General features: G+C 44.1%; 1 long non-coding RNA gene across 1 annotated transcript; it reads right to left on the reverse strand.

The window, feature by feature from the left end:
• Nucleotides 1-7170: 7170 nt before the first annotated feature.
• Nucleotides 7171-10026, reverse strand: LOC103593046. Its single transcript, XR_550709.1, has 4 exons — nucleotides 9970-10026; nucleotides 9770-9875; nucleotides 8739-8868; nucleotides 7171-7449 (listed from the first exon to the last, which is right to left on the reverse strand). It is a non-coding gene; the product is annotated as an uncharacterized LOC103593046 (long non-coding RNA).
• Nucleotides 10027-14725: the final 4699 nt, after the last annotated feature.

A 14725-nucleotide genomic window follows, 5' to 3' on the forward strand; every position in this document is an offset into this window, starting at 1 on the left:
CCCCCCACCTCAGACCCTCCGGCCTCCTCGTAGCCATCCTGGGCTTCATATGGCCCTGGAACTCAGCCTAAAGTCACAAGATCTAAATTTCAAGTCTCCCTTGCACATAAACAAGATTCCCACCCTCCTAGGATTGTCCCCAACACCGGGCACTGCCTAACATCTCATCTCAACCTATGAGCCAACACGTGGCCTGCCTGACACTGGACCTGACCTGACTGGAAAAAACAATCCCAAAAAACACCTCCCACATTCAAACACTAGCAGAAACAACCTTCTCTGATCAAAAGGGCTTGATTAAACTCTACTTCCTCTCCCTCTTCATCTCAATACTAGTCCTAACACTACTAGTAATTTAACCACCCCGAGTAATCTCAATGACAATAAAAATACTCACAAATAAGGACAAACTTGCCACCACCATCAACCAACACCCACGACTATATAACACAGCTACACCGCAGAATCTTCACGAAAATAATCCTCCCCCTCCCCCTCAAAAATCACCCCATCACCCATACTTTTAAAAACAACCACCTCTGCCCCCTCATAATCCACTATTCATAAAACCACAAACAAGTCCATCACCAACCCCAACAACAAACCCCTTCAAGTCACAACATTCGAACCTCAAGCCTCAGGACACTCCTCAGTGGCCTCAGCAGTAGTGGACCCAAACGCAACCCTCAGACCCCCTCAGTAAACCAAAACACTACTAACCCCCAAACAGACCCTCCAATATTAACCACAATGCCATGACCAATTCCCCTACTAATAATTAACCCTGGGGGAAGAGGGGAAGAGAGAAGGGAAGGAGAAGGGGGTGGGGGAGGGGGAAGTGGAAATGGGGAAGGGGAGGAGGGAAGGGGGAAAGGAGAAGAGGAGGGAGAGGGGGAAGGGGCAGGGGAGGAGGAAGGGGGAAAGAACCCTTCTATGGCCCCTCTGGTTTGGCCTGCCTCTAGGGAGCCAGTAGACTGGCCTGACCTTGTCCTAGGGTTCCCATGGCCTAGCCTGGCCTGCCAGTAGGGTTCCTCTCATCAGGCAGGCCTACCCCAGGTACCCCCTTGCCTGGCCTGGCCTGCTCCCAAGGACCCCTGACCCAGCCTCCCCAAGGGACCAATTGTACTGCTCTGCCCCTATGGGCCCTTGAGGCTGGACTACTGGTTAGGGCATCCTGCTGCTTTCTTTTCTTTCTTTTTTTCTTTTTGTTAGAGTTTCCTTATTTGGGAGAGTTTCTTTCTTTTGGGGGTGGTTTCTCCTTTTTGTTGGGGTTTTCTTTTCTGAAAGTTTTTCTTTTCAGAGGTACTTCTTCTTTTTGAAGATTTTTCTTTTTGTGGGGAGGTATTTCTTCTTTTCATTAGGGTTTTGTTTTTTTCATTGCGATTTTCTTTTTGAGAGTTTTTCTTCTTTTGGGGGCTTTCTTCCTTTTGCTGGCATTTTCTTCTTTTGGGTATTTTTTTGTTGTGGGTTTCTTATTTTTGTTGGGGTTTTCTTCTTTTGGGGGGTTTCTACTTTTTCTTTGGGTTTTCTTTTGGGGGGGTTTCTTTTCTGAGGGGCTTTTCTTCTTTTCATTATGGTTTTCTTATCATTAGGGTTTTCTTTTTGTTGAGGTTTTCTTCTTTTCATTGGTTTATTTTTGTTGGGGTTTTTCTTTTTGTTGGGATTTTGTTCTTTGGGGGATTTTTCTTCCTTCTTTTGGGGCTCTCTTTGTTGGGGTTGTCTTCTTTTGGGTTTTCTCTTTTGGGGGGCTTTCTTCTTTATGTTGGGGTTTTCTTTCCTTTTGGGGTGTTTTCTACTTCTTTGGGGTTGTTTTCTTCCTCTTTTGGAGGTTTTCTTCTTCTTTGGTGTGTTTTCTTTTGTTTGGGGTTTTCTTCTTTTTTGGGGGGTTTTCTTGTTTTGGGTGTTTTCTTCCTTTTATGGGAGTTTTGTTCTTCTTTTGGGTGTTTTTTCCTTTTGATGTTTGCTTCTTCATCTTGGTGTTTTCCTCATCTTTTTGGTGTTTCACACTTCTTTTTGTTTATTTTTTCTTATTATGTTTTTTCTTTTTTTCTATTTGTGTTTTTTTTCTTATTTTTTGCCTTTATCTTTTTTTATTATGTCTTCTTCCCTCCCCCCCCCCGTTTTTTGTGTATTTATTTATTTTTAGCTCCCCAAAATAAGTGAGAACATGTGATATTTCTTTTTCTGTGCCTGACTTGTTTTGCTTAATATAATTCTCTCTAGGTTCATCCATGTTGTTGCAAATGGCAGTATTTCATCCTTTTTTATAGCAGAGGAGTATTCCATTGTGTAGAGATACCACATTTTCCGTTTCCACTCATCTGAAGATGAACATTTGGGCTGGTTCCAACTCTTAGCTATTGTAAAGAGTGCTGCAATGAACAATGGGGAACAAGTATACCTTTGACTTGATGATTTCCATTCCTCTGGGTATATTCCCAGCAGTGGGATAGCTGGGTCATGTGGTAGATCTATCTGCAATTGTTTGAGGAACCTCCATATCATTTTCCATAGAGGCTGCACCATTTTGCAGTCCCACCAGTAATGTATGAGAGATCTTTTTTCTCTGCAACGTCACCAGCATTCATCGTTCACAGTCTTTTGGATTTTAGCCATCCTAATTGGGGTGAGATGGTATCTCAGTGTGGTTTTGATTTGCATTTCCTGAATGCTGTGTGATGTTGAACATTTTTTCATATGTCTGTTGGCCATTCGTATATCTTCCTTTGAGAAATGCCTATTTAGCTCTTTTGCCCATTTTTTAATTGGGTTGCTTGTTTTTTTCTTGTAAAGTTGTTTGAGTTCTTTGTATATTCTGGATATTAATCTTTTGTCAGATATATATTTTGCAAATATTTTCTCCCACTCTGTTTGTTGTCTTTTAACTCTGTTAATTGTTTTCTGTTTTGTTTTGTTTTGTTTTGTTTGTTTGTTTTTTGCTGTGCAGAAGCTTTTTAGTTTGATATAATCCCATTTATTTTTCCTTTGGTTGCCCGTGCTTTTGGGGTCGTATTCATGAAGTCTGTGTCCAGTCCTACTTCCTGAAGTGTTTCTCCTATGTTTTCTTTAAGAAGTTTTATTGTTTCAGGGTGTATATTTAATTCTTCAATCCATTTTGAGTTTATTTTAGTATATGGTGAGAGGTATGGGTCTAGTTTCATTCTCCTGCATATGGATATCCTGTTATCCCAGTACCATTTGTTGAAGATGCAGTCTCTTCACCAGAGTATAGGCTTGGTGCCTTTGTGAAAGATCAGATGGCTGTAGGTGTGTGGGTTGATTTCCGGATTCTCTATTCGATTCCATTGATCAGTGTGTCTGTTTTTATGCCAGTACTACGCTGTTTTGGTTATGCCATGCTGTTTTGGTTATTATAGCTTTATAGTATAGTTTAAGGTCAGGGAGTGTTGTGCCTCCAGCTTCATTTTTTTTGCTCAGCATTGCTTTGGCTATGTGTGGTCTTTTGTTATTCCATATAAATGTCTGGATAGTTTTTTCCATTACTGAGAAAAATGTCATTGGAATTTTGATAGGAATTGCATTGAATTTGTATCTCCTTTGGTAATATGGACATTTTTTCAATGGTGATTCTTCCAATCCAAGAGCATGCGGTATCTTTCCATCTTTCTTGTATCCTAATTTTTTCAGCAGTGGTTTGTAGTTCTCATTATAGAGATTTTTCACATTCTTGGTTAATTCAGTTCCTAAGTATTTTAATTTGTGGTGGCTACTGTAAATGGGCAAGCTTTCTTGATTTCTTTTTCTGCATGTTCAGTATTGGAGAATAGAAATTCTACTGATTTTTTGTGTTGTTTTTGTATCCTGCTACTTTGCTGAAATCATTTTATCAACTCCAAGAGTTTTTTTGTAGAGGCTTTAGGATGTTTGATATATAGGATTATGTCATCTGCAAAGAGGGACAATTTGAATTCTGCTGTGAATCCATCTGGTCCTGGGCTTTTCTTTGTTGGGAGCCTTCTGATAACAGCTTCAATCTCCTTTATTGTTATTGGTCTGTTCAGATTTTCTACATCTTCTTGGCTCAGTTTTAGTAGCTTTTGTGTGTCCAGAAATTTATCCATTTTCTCCAGATTTTCAAATTTGTTGGCATACAGTTGTTTATAGTAGTTTTGAATGATTCCTTGTATTTCAGATGTATCAGTTGTAATATCACCTTTTTCATTTCTAATTTTTGTTATTTGGATCTTCTCCTTTTTTTAGTCATGCTAATGGTTTGTCAGTTTTATTTATCTTTTCAAAACAACAACTTTTTGACTCATTTATCTTTTGTATTGTTTTTTGGGTTTCAATTTCATTAAGTTCTGCTCTGATCTTAATGATTTCTTTCCATCTGCTAACTTTATTTTTGGATTGTTCTTGTTTTTCTAGTTCTTTAAGGTGAAGTGTTATGTTGTTCACTTGCCATCTTTCCATTCTTCTGAAGTAAGTATTTAATGTGATAAATTTCCCCCTTAGTACTGCTTTTGTAGTATCCCACAGGTTTTGGTATAATGTATCATTATTTTCATTCGTTTCAATAATTTTTTTGATTTCCTGTTTGATTTCTTCTTGGACCCATATGTCATTAAGTAGAATGCTCTGTAATTTCCCTGTGTTTGTATAGTTTCCAGGATTTCATTTTTTATTGATTCTAATTTTAATCCATTTTTGTGGTCTGAAAAAAATACATGGGATAATTCCAATTTTTTTGAATTTGTTGAGACTTGATTTGTGACCTAACATGTGACCTATCCTGGACAATGATCCATGTGCTGAGGAGAATGAATATTCTGAGGTTGTTGGATGGAATGTTTTATAGATCTCTGCCAAGTCCAATTGGTGTAGTGTGTTGTTTAGATCTTGTGTTTCTCTGCTGATTCTTTGCCTAGATGATCTGTCCAATATTGACAGTGGGGTGTTCAGGTCCCCTCCTATTATGGTATTAGTGTCTATTTCCTTCTTTAGGTCTAATAGAGTTTGTTTTATAAATCTGGCTGCTCTGACATTGGGTGTGTATATATTTATGTTATGTCTTCTTGATGGACCAATCCTTTTATCATTATGTATCGGCTCTCATTATCTCTTTTTATGGTTTTTTTTATTTTTTATTTTTTTATTTTTTAAAGATGACCGGTAAGGGGATCTTAACCCTTGACTTGGTGTTGTCAGCACCATACTCACCCAGTGAGCAAACCGGCCATCCGTATATGGGATCCCAACCCGTGGCCTTGGTGTTATCAGCACCACACTCTCCCGAGTAAGCCACAGGACGGCAGATATAAGAATAGCTACTCCAGCTCATTTTTCATTTGTTTGCATGGTAAATCTTTTTCTATCCTTTCACTCTTAGTCTATGTGAGTCTTTATGGGTGAGGTGGGTCTCTTGAAGGGAGGATAGAGTTGGGTCCTCCTTTTTAATCCAGTCAGCCAGTCTGTGTTTTTTGATTGGGGAATTTAATCTTTTTCCATTAAGAGTTGTTATTGAAAAGCATTGATTTTCTCCTAGCATTTTATTGATTTTTGTTTGGATGTCTTTAATGTCTTTTGTTCCTTTCTTTCCAATTTACTGTTTGTTTTCTGTATTTGTTGGTTCCTTGGGTTGCAGACAGCCTTTTTGTTTGTTTGTTTGTTTTCTCTTCATAGATGCCATTTTTATTATACTAGTGGGTTTTGATTTTTCTTGGATTTTTATGGCAGTCGTAGTTGTTTTTCAGGTACCAAACCCAGTATTCATTTGAGAATTTCTTGTAAGGGTGGTCGTGTGGTAGTGAACTCCTACAGTTTTTATTTGTCTGAGAAATATACTATTTGCCCTTCATTTAGGAAGGATTGCCTTGTGGGGTAGAGTATTCTTGGCTGGCAATCTCTGTCTTTTAGTATTTTGAATTTATCATCCCATTCCTTTCTGGCTTTTTGGGTTTGTGATGAAAAGTCTGATGTTACTCTGATTGGGGCTCCCTTATAGGTGATTTGACGCTTCTCTCTTGCAGCTCTTAAGATTCTCTCTTTGTCTTTGAGTTTTGCCAATTTGACTATAACCTGTCTTGGAGACCTTTTTGGGTTGAATACGTTTGGGGATCTTTGAGCTTCCTGAATCTGAAGATCTGTGTCTTTTCCAATAACTGGGAAGTTTTCTGCCACTATTTTGTTGAATATGTTTTCAATGCAATCTCCTTTTTCCTCCCCTTCTGGAATATCCATGACTCAGATATTTGAGCGCTTAAGGTTGTCCAATATCTCTCTTAGATTTTCTTCAATGCTTTTAATTCTTTGTTTGTTTGTTTGTTTTTGCCTGCCTGTGTTATCTCAAACAGCCCATCTTCAAGGTCAAAAGTTCTCTCGTCTACTTCTGTAAGCCTGCTGGTTAAACTCTCTGTCATGTTTTTTATTTCGTTGAATTCTTCAGCTCAGCAAGCTCTGCTACATTCTTTTTCAGGGCATTGATTTCCTTGTACATTTCTTCTTTCAGGTCCTGTATACTTTTCCTCATTTCATCATGTTGTCTAGCTGAGTTTTCTTGTATCTCATTCAGTTTCCTTAGAATTATCACTCGAAATTCTTTGTCAGACATTTCAATGGCTTCTTGTTCTATAGGATCTAGAGCTTGAGAGCTATTACCCTTTGCTGGTGTGCTTTCTTGTTTTTTCCTATTTCTGGTATCTTTTCTTTGATGTTTATTCATTGTGGCAGGGGGTTTCACAGTCCACAGGTTTGACACTATTGTCTGACTAAGATGTTGCTGGTGTTGCCAATTTGTTATAGCTACCTCAGTGTCTGCTCAGTTGGCCACTAGTGCCTTGTGTGTGTGACTGCATCAGGTCTTGGGCCTCTCCAGGGAGCCACCTCTCTGGTCAGCATGGACTCGGCCAGGCTGCTGGGTCATGGAGCGTTACTGTAGGGTTGTTTGGTTTCTGCAGAGCTTCCGCCTCCCCTGCTGGACGTCTCCCTGCTCCATGTGCACTTGGCTAGGCTGGGGGTGGAGTCAGGTGGTGGATGTGAGGCCTACCTGCTGGGTTGCAGGCCAGCACCACAGGGCGTGTGGTTTCTGCAGAGCTTCTGCCTCCCCTGCTGGATGTCTCCCTGCTCTGCACGCACTCAGCTGCTCTTTTTTTGGTTTTTTAATTCATTTTTTCCTCCCCCCCACTTTTTAAAAGTCTTTTCTTTCTTTCTTTCTTTCTTTCTTTCTTTCTTTCTTTCTTTCTTTCTTTCTTTCTTTTTTTTTTTAAAGAAGAGTGGTCTTATGATAAAGAGATGATTGGGAAGAAGTGGCTGGGACAGCGTGACAGAGACAAGGTAGCAGGAACTGGGAGGGGGCAGCGTCCTGGGCCCCACATCTCAAATGTCCATGATCTTAATATCACCATACTTTTCTGGTCGATAAAACAATGGGAAGCAAGGGCTGTTGCTGAAGCCTTGGTGTTCCTGGCATTTCTGTATGTCCTGCAGCAGCTGTGTGGTCAGAGGAAAGGGAACAATGAATACTCACAGGACTGCCGTGCATGGCTCTGGGGTCACTTGTCCCCCAGGCTGGTGCTGCCTCTGTCCTAGCACCCCCCTTTCCCAGAGGCTGGTGCCTGTCTCCTAGCCCTTCCAAGATGGGGCAGGGACTTCCATCTCCTTTAGGTCTCCCAGCTACTCCTGCAGCTGGCCCAACTTCTGGGACAGCTCTATCTTCACATGCTGCCCTGACTGCAGTGCACTTGTGACCTCCATGTTCTAATTGGTCTGGATGGAGAGAAGCAATCAGTAGCCATCTGATGCAGTTGGAGACCCACAGCACAGGGAAGGAGGCACAGGTACCTCATTTTATAGGTGGGGAAACTAAGGCCTAGGGGGGCAAGTGTAGAGTGCAGGCTGGCAGGGCGGGTGGCACACCAGCCTGATGAAGCCAGTCTACAGCTTAGCTACCTGCTCCTGGAGCTTGCAGGCCTGGGACAGTACATGGCTGGTGGTGGCGTGGTGGTGCTGCACATCCTCTAGCTCCTGCCTGTGCTGCTTGCCCCAGAGCCCAGCAGCCTGCCCCAGCTCCAGCAGCTGCTCCTCCTGCTCCTGGTTCAGGTGGCTCAGATCCTCACTGCCCTTTACCTGAGCCAGGAGCTGATCTGCCAAGCTCTCCAGCTACTTCTGCAGCTGCTCAGCCTCTGCCTGCAGCACCGATCTTCCTCACTGGTTCCTACTGAAGGCTCCAGGGGTGGAGGCTCAGCTGAGAAAGGAAGTGGATGACAAGGGCCTCTGGTCTCTGGAGTTGCAAAAATCTTCTCTCAACCCAAAGCTCCTAATTCAGGCTCCTCACCCCAGACCATGGCTTCCTGGCTAATCATTCCTCACACCCAGATGATGGTCAATCATTCAAACCACTTTCAAATAGAGTTCTTCATATTCTTGTGCTCAAGACAACTGTGGGTGGCTGACAATGGGCACTCCACCCTTCTTTTCAGACAGGGACACTGAGGCTCAGATGTTGAGACTTGCAGTCTGCTGGCACACACCTCTTTCTCTTCCTCCTGCCTGCTCCCAGGTCACACCAGCCCCAGCTTACCTGTCCACCTGCTCACATTAGCCAAGCAGGTCTCTGGCTCCTGGACCTGACTCAGGCCAGGCTCTTCCCTCAAAGTGTGCACCTGCCCAGAGCACAGGGGTGTGAGCCATGGAGGGAGTGGCTGCAGAATGGACAGGCTGCCACATTCCTCTCTACCCCCACCCCCATAAAACCAAAACCCTGGACTGCAGCTACTCACTTGTTGTGGCAGGAGCTTGGATGTCTTCAGCTTTTTCATCTGGAGCTGCAAGTCCACCTTCTCCATCACAAGGACCCAAAGCTTCCCCTTCAGTTGGGACTAGTGATACTTGAGGTCCTCATAGTTGTTCCTATGGCCAGAGTGGTGGAGAATGTACACAAAGAGGAACAGAAAGGACCACTTTGGTGATTAATGCACTGACTTTGACACACAATCAGAGGACCATGGAATGGGAGGGGGACCCCAGGAATCAAGAGTCACAAGTGGCAGTCCGGAGAGAGGACATGACTTGCCTGAGGCCACATGAGTCAGTGGCACAGCTGGGGCCATGGTTTGGCTCTGCACATGTCCAAACCTGTGTGTCCACCTCATCATGCTCACCTGTACCCCTCCCACCTCTCACCACATTGCCTGTGCTGAGGCCCCCCAGACCTGCCATCCACCTTCCTCCTCCTACTTGTTGTCCTCCAAGTGCAGGTGGAGAACATCTCGCTCTTTTATAAAGTCATGGTAGGACTTCTGTATTTTGCAAATACAGAAAGGTGAAGTCAGGATTCAGAAGGGAAAAGATGTAGTCAGGCACACTTACACTGACAGTAACCATTCAGCAGTAACATTTCTTCCCCTTGAATCACACTTGATATCTTTTTCTAAGCATTTCCAAGCCCATGTTCTCAGTTGGTTTTACTAAGAACTCAGTAAAGGTGGAAGAGGCAGGGAAAGAGATCTGATTTACAGCTGGCTGACAGACGCCCAGGGATATCGGGTCATGTTGTCATTGTTATGACTATCATTTCCATCGTTTGACTCTGTATTGAGTGTATCACCAGGTGCCATGCTAACAATCCACTGAATTCTCACAATCACCATAGGAAGCAGTTACTATTATCTCCATTTTGTAGATGAGAAAAAAACGTATTAGAGGTTAAGTGCTAAGATCACTTACAGCTGGGATGTGAACATCCAGGTGTAAGCCCATCTTTTCCCTTGGGAGTGGAGGCACAAACATGAGGGCAGGTGTCTGGGCTTACCCTCTCAGCCTCTTCCTGCCACGTGGAGAAGGTGGTCAGACTCCACTGCAGCTTTTTTTCCTGCTGCTCACATGAGCGCAGGCAGCTACCAGATGTTCACACTCCCCTGGAATGACAGAGGTTGAAATGGAGCCCAAATGACTCCCCCAAAGGCCTGCCAAGGCACCAGGTTGAGGAAGGAAGGGTGCCCAGATTCTCACCTGCTTTCCACCAGACCACATGGTGAGCGCTGGCCAGCGCTCTCTGTAACTGTGCCTTTTTGGACATTAAAACCTCAGTGCTCTGAATCTGAGCATTTGGGAGAAAAGCCAAACAGGTGTTAAGAGAGAAGGAAAGGAAGGTTGTCTAGGGGACATAAGGGAAGCCATACAGTTCACTCACCTGCAGTTGTTCCTGCAGGGAGTTCACCTGCTGACCCCTACCCTCCTGCTATAGGAAGAGGAAACAGAGGAGACAGAGATGCAGGGAGACAAGATGCAACAGCAAAGGACAGGACCCTGGAATGCTACCAATGGCCCAGGACAGTGATACCAGATTCTTAGGGACCTTGTGGGGCTGAGGGTGGGGTGCAGGGGGTGGTGAGCCTTCTCCAGGTTGGGAGTGGGCAAGACAAGCCTGTGGCCTCTCCATCTGAGTCTTTCCCCAAACCCATCAGCCATGGAATGAGCGAACAAAGAAATCATGTTCCTCTTTCCAGTTGATTCAGAGTTACCTGGTGCATTTTTTTTCTGTGTGGAAAGTCACAGGAAGGTGACTGAGGTTGTCCCCCTTGGCTCCATTCCCCAGACCAGGAAGTGGTGGGCAGGGGCAGGAATGGATTTTCAAGAAAAACCTCTCAGACCCTATGGGGATGCAAATTTACAAGCCCTCCTCAAACTCCCAAGGAAAGAGAATTTGGGTCTTTGTTTTTGCTCACAGCTACAGAACTGAATGACTGAATCTGGATTCTCTTTAAAGGACAACCAGGGAAACCTCTAGAAATGGAGGCTGAGAAAGGAAAGACTGCCTTTCTCCCAGCTTGTGATTCACAAGGGTGCATGCATTCACCATGAACCACACACTGTGGGATGGGATCCAGGAATGAAAAGGACAGGTAAGCTCCCTGTCCCCCTGATGTTTCAAGTGTGCCCAGAAAATTTTCATTCTTAGTGCTAAAAGGGACCTTTGATACCCTCTAATTCTATCTCAGGACACTCAAGCCCAGGCAGAAGAGGTGGCTTGTCCAAAACCAAAGACAAAGCAAAACAGGAACTAAGAGTGGGCAGGAACACGGGGCTCCTTACAACAGTCAGCCTAGTGTTTCCAGCAAAGGGACAGCCCAGGGCAAGTGTGGCAAGGACTCAAGCAGGGGTGCCTGGAGAAGAGAGACTGGGCAGACAGGGCAGCAACAGAAAGAGCCATGCTGCATGGTCTGGGAGTCCCTCTCCCTGAGACCTAGGCTCTCCTGTACTCCATTCTCCCTTGGCACCAGGGACCCCCAGCCCCTTTCTTCAGAGCCCCAAAGGGAAATGTGAGCCCAGGATTGGCAGCATGGAATCAGGGGACCCCACTAGATTCTTACCAACTTCTGGACCATGCTCCTTAGATGTTTGTTTTCTATGTATGGTGGGGCCTGTCTCATCTAGCATCGGGGCACCCAACCCACACCATGGGAGGTGTTCGAGAGGCTGGTCTGCAGGGACACTTACCTCCAGCTCCTTCATGAAAACTGAAGTCACAAAGGCTTCCCCACTGATGTGTGATGTGGGCTAGAAGAGATGAGAGCACACATGGAGACACTTTGTCTCCCTCAATGGCTGAGCCCCCCAATGTCCTTTCTTCCCTGTCAACTGGCAAAAGTATATTTCCTGCTTGACCTGGACCAGGCCCTTCTCCTGTAGCCCCTTTGTGCCCACTTCTCAAGTTCTCTCTCCCCCATCATCCACTCCCCTCCTGAGCAGCTCTCCTCTTGTATCTTTTTTTTTTTTTTTTTTTTTTTTTTTTGGTGGTGGTGGTGGTGGCCAGAACAGAGATTGAGCCCTGGACCTTGGTCTTATCAACACCATCCTGTGCTTCCGGCAGCAGGATCCAATGAGAGCCAAGCTCATGGCCCATCTTTGTGTGTACAGCTTCAAGGGAGAAGACTCAGAGAAGAGTCCTAAGTCATATCCCTAGCAGAGGGAGAGGTAGGATTCAAATCCAGACTTCTTAACCAGTCCCTGACACTTCTTCCATCATCTTTACCATTACCCCCTACTGCCCCTTGATCCCCATGTTCCCAGGAGACTGACCAGCTGAGACCCACCTCTTTAAGTGACTGGCAATCCCCAGAAGTGGTTGAATGAGGGCTACTGCCAGTTTTTATTTTGTTCTTTGCTCCTGGAGGACCACCAGGAATGTTTCTCCATTGGTAATCTCTTAACCATGAAAAGGAAAAGCAGTAATATTCAGGAGAACTATAAGCCCCTATACTTGTACCCTACTTTACAGTTTTTACAAAATATTCATACTTATACCATTGGCTTTAATGCCACCAGCAACCCTGTAAGGTATTGGAATGATTACTAAATGGCTGAAGAAATGGATTGACAACACAACTAAAAAAAGGTGACAATGGAATTTAACTTCAGTCTTCTGGGGCTTTGTCATGAATCAGCAGCTGCCAGGTCACAAAATATAAATCAGACATTGGGGTCCTCTCTCACAGAGCTGTGAGAGCTGCACACCAGTACTTCTCAAACATTTATGTCAATGTATCCTAATGGCCAAAGGCAGTGAGGGCACACCCCTAGGGATCTGGGGACCTAACAGAAAGAGGACAACCCAAGCATCATTTCAGAGAGAAGTCTATTATGATCTTACAAACCTAGGTAAATGTCACTCTTAAGTACATTAATAGGTTTTTTTCTCTCTCAAAAGAATCAAGCAAATCTGATGCTTCAGAAAGATGCCCCCTATGAATCCTGTGGCATCCCAGATTGAGATGATCTGGGCAAGATTTGAGCTGTGAAGTTCAGTTGTCCAGAATTTGTTTCACCAAAGATAAGCACATCTCCCTCCAGAGAGCACTGACTGAAAGGCACTCTTGGTCCCAGGATCCTAGGGAATTCAAATGTGACATCCAGACTCAGAAATAAATGGTAAAGTGTCTCTAGAGAGTGGAAACATGGTGAAAAACCTAACCAAACCCGTTATCCTAATTGTCACCCAGAGATATTGACAACATTTCAAGCTCACTGGTGAAGTGTAGGCTTTTCAGGTTGTCAATGTCTAAGTGAAGGGTGTAAGGGAGCCAGAAACCTCTCAGTCCTGGGTACCCTAGTCCCAAGTGTCCTTCCAAATGGAAATTTGTGCCATAGACAGAGAAACTAGAAAGGGGGTGAAAACAGGGGACTGGGTTGTTAGGTCATAGGCTGGGCTACAGGCAGTAATGACAGTGGCACCTGGTGAGAGCAGGGGCTGGGCTGCTGAGGGGGCAGGGATGGCTGAGAAGACTTTGGTGGGGGGAGTCAAGGCACAGAGGGGCAAGCCCTGCGTGCCTCAGAAGTGACAGGGTCCTGTCCCAGTCCTACCATTGGAGGAGTTTCAGGCTGGGTCCAGGGCCTGTGACCCAATATGTTATACCTTTTTCTTGGCCACAGCCAGTTTTCTCTGTTGGGTTTCCTCTGACACAGGCCACATCACTACCATCCAAGCAGTGCAGAATCATTTCCTTCAGTTAAGGGCACAGATGTGTGACTGAGCCAGAGCTCCTGGGAGTTGGTGTTGCTAGGCAACAGTGAAGTGGGCATGGCCTCAATGCTCACAGTCCATTGGTGGATGAAAATGATGAAACAAATGAGGGCATGGCCAGAATGCAGGGAAGGGTGGAGTCACTGTGAAAGCTGTGATCACTGCCCCCGCCCACCCCAGGGAGGGGCCCCCTCTGGGGAAAGGGGTAGGACTCTCACTTGGTGCCCCCCCCTGATTGTTACAGAATTCTAGGCACATGGCAGAGCAAAGAGGCTGCTCTCTAGCCCCTGCCCTGGACCCTCCTGTGCCAGTTCAACCCCTGACCCCGGGGTGTCAGACCCCAGGGCTCAGGAGGTGGATGAGGAATGGATAGTAGGGGAGAGGGTATCACATCAGCCTTTCCCCTTGGATGTCTCAAGACCAAACTGGGGGATGGCTAAGACTATAAAACTCTCAGAAGAACAAATAAGTGTAAATCTTCATGGTCTTAGATTAGGCAGTGGTTTTGTAGGCATGACATCAAAAGCACAAAGAAAAAGATGGATAAACTGAACATCATCAAAATGAAAAACTTTTGTGGTTCAAAGAATGCCATTGACAAAGTGAAAAGAAAAATGAAAGTGAAAAGAAAACCACAGAATTGGAAAAAATTTTATAAATCTTATGTCTTATAAGGAGCTTGTATCCAGAATATATAAAAAATGATTATAACTTGATAATAAAAAGATAAATATCCCATTTTTTAAAACTGACAAAAAATCTGAATACGCAGTTTTCTAAAGAAATATACAAATGGTCAATAAGCACATCAAAAGATGCTAGACATCAGTAGTCATCAGAGAAATGCAAATCAAATCCACAATGAGATATCACTTCACACCCACTACCATGGTTATAATCACAAAGATGCAACAAAACAGTGTTGCAAGGATATGGAGAAATTAAAACCTTCATACACGACTGGGAAAACTGCACAATGGTGCAGCCACTTTGGAAAAAGCCTGAAAGTTCCTCAAATGATTCAGTGTAGAGTTATCACACGATCCAGCAATTCCACTCCTAAGTATATGCCAAGAGAAAACTATGCATCCACACAAAACCTTGCATACAAATGGTCATAGCAGCATTATTCACAATAGTCCAAAAGTGGAACTAGCCAAGTGCCCATGAACTGATGAATTAATAAACAAAATGTAGGATATCCATGTAAATAAACATTACTCAGTCACAAAAAGGATAGAAGTA

The sequence above is a fragment of the Galeopterus variegatus genome, unplaced genomic scaffold (genome assembly GCF_000696425.1).
Source record: "Galeopterus variegatus unplaced genomic scaffold, G_variegatus-3.0.2 Scaffold1268, whole genome shotgun sequence".
In the NCBI taxonomy this organism is placed as follows: domain Eukaryota; kingdom Metazoa; phylum Chordata; class Mammalia; order Dermoptera; family Cynocephalidae; genus Galeopterus; species Galeopterus variegatus.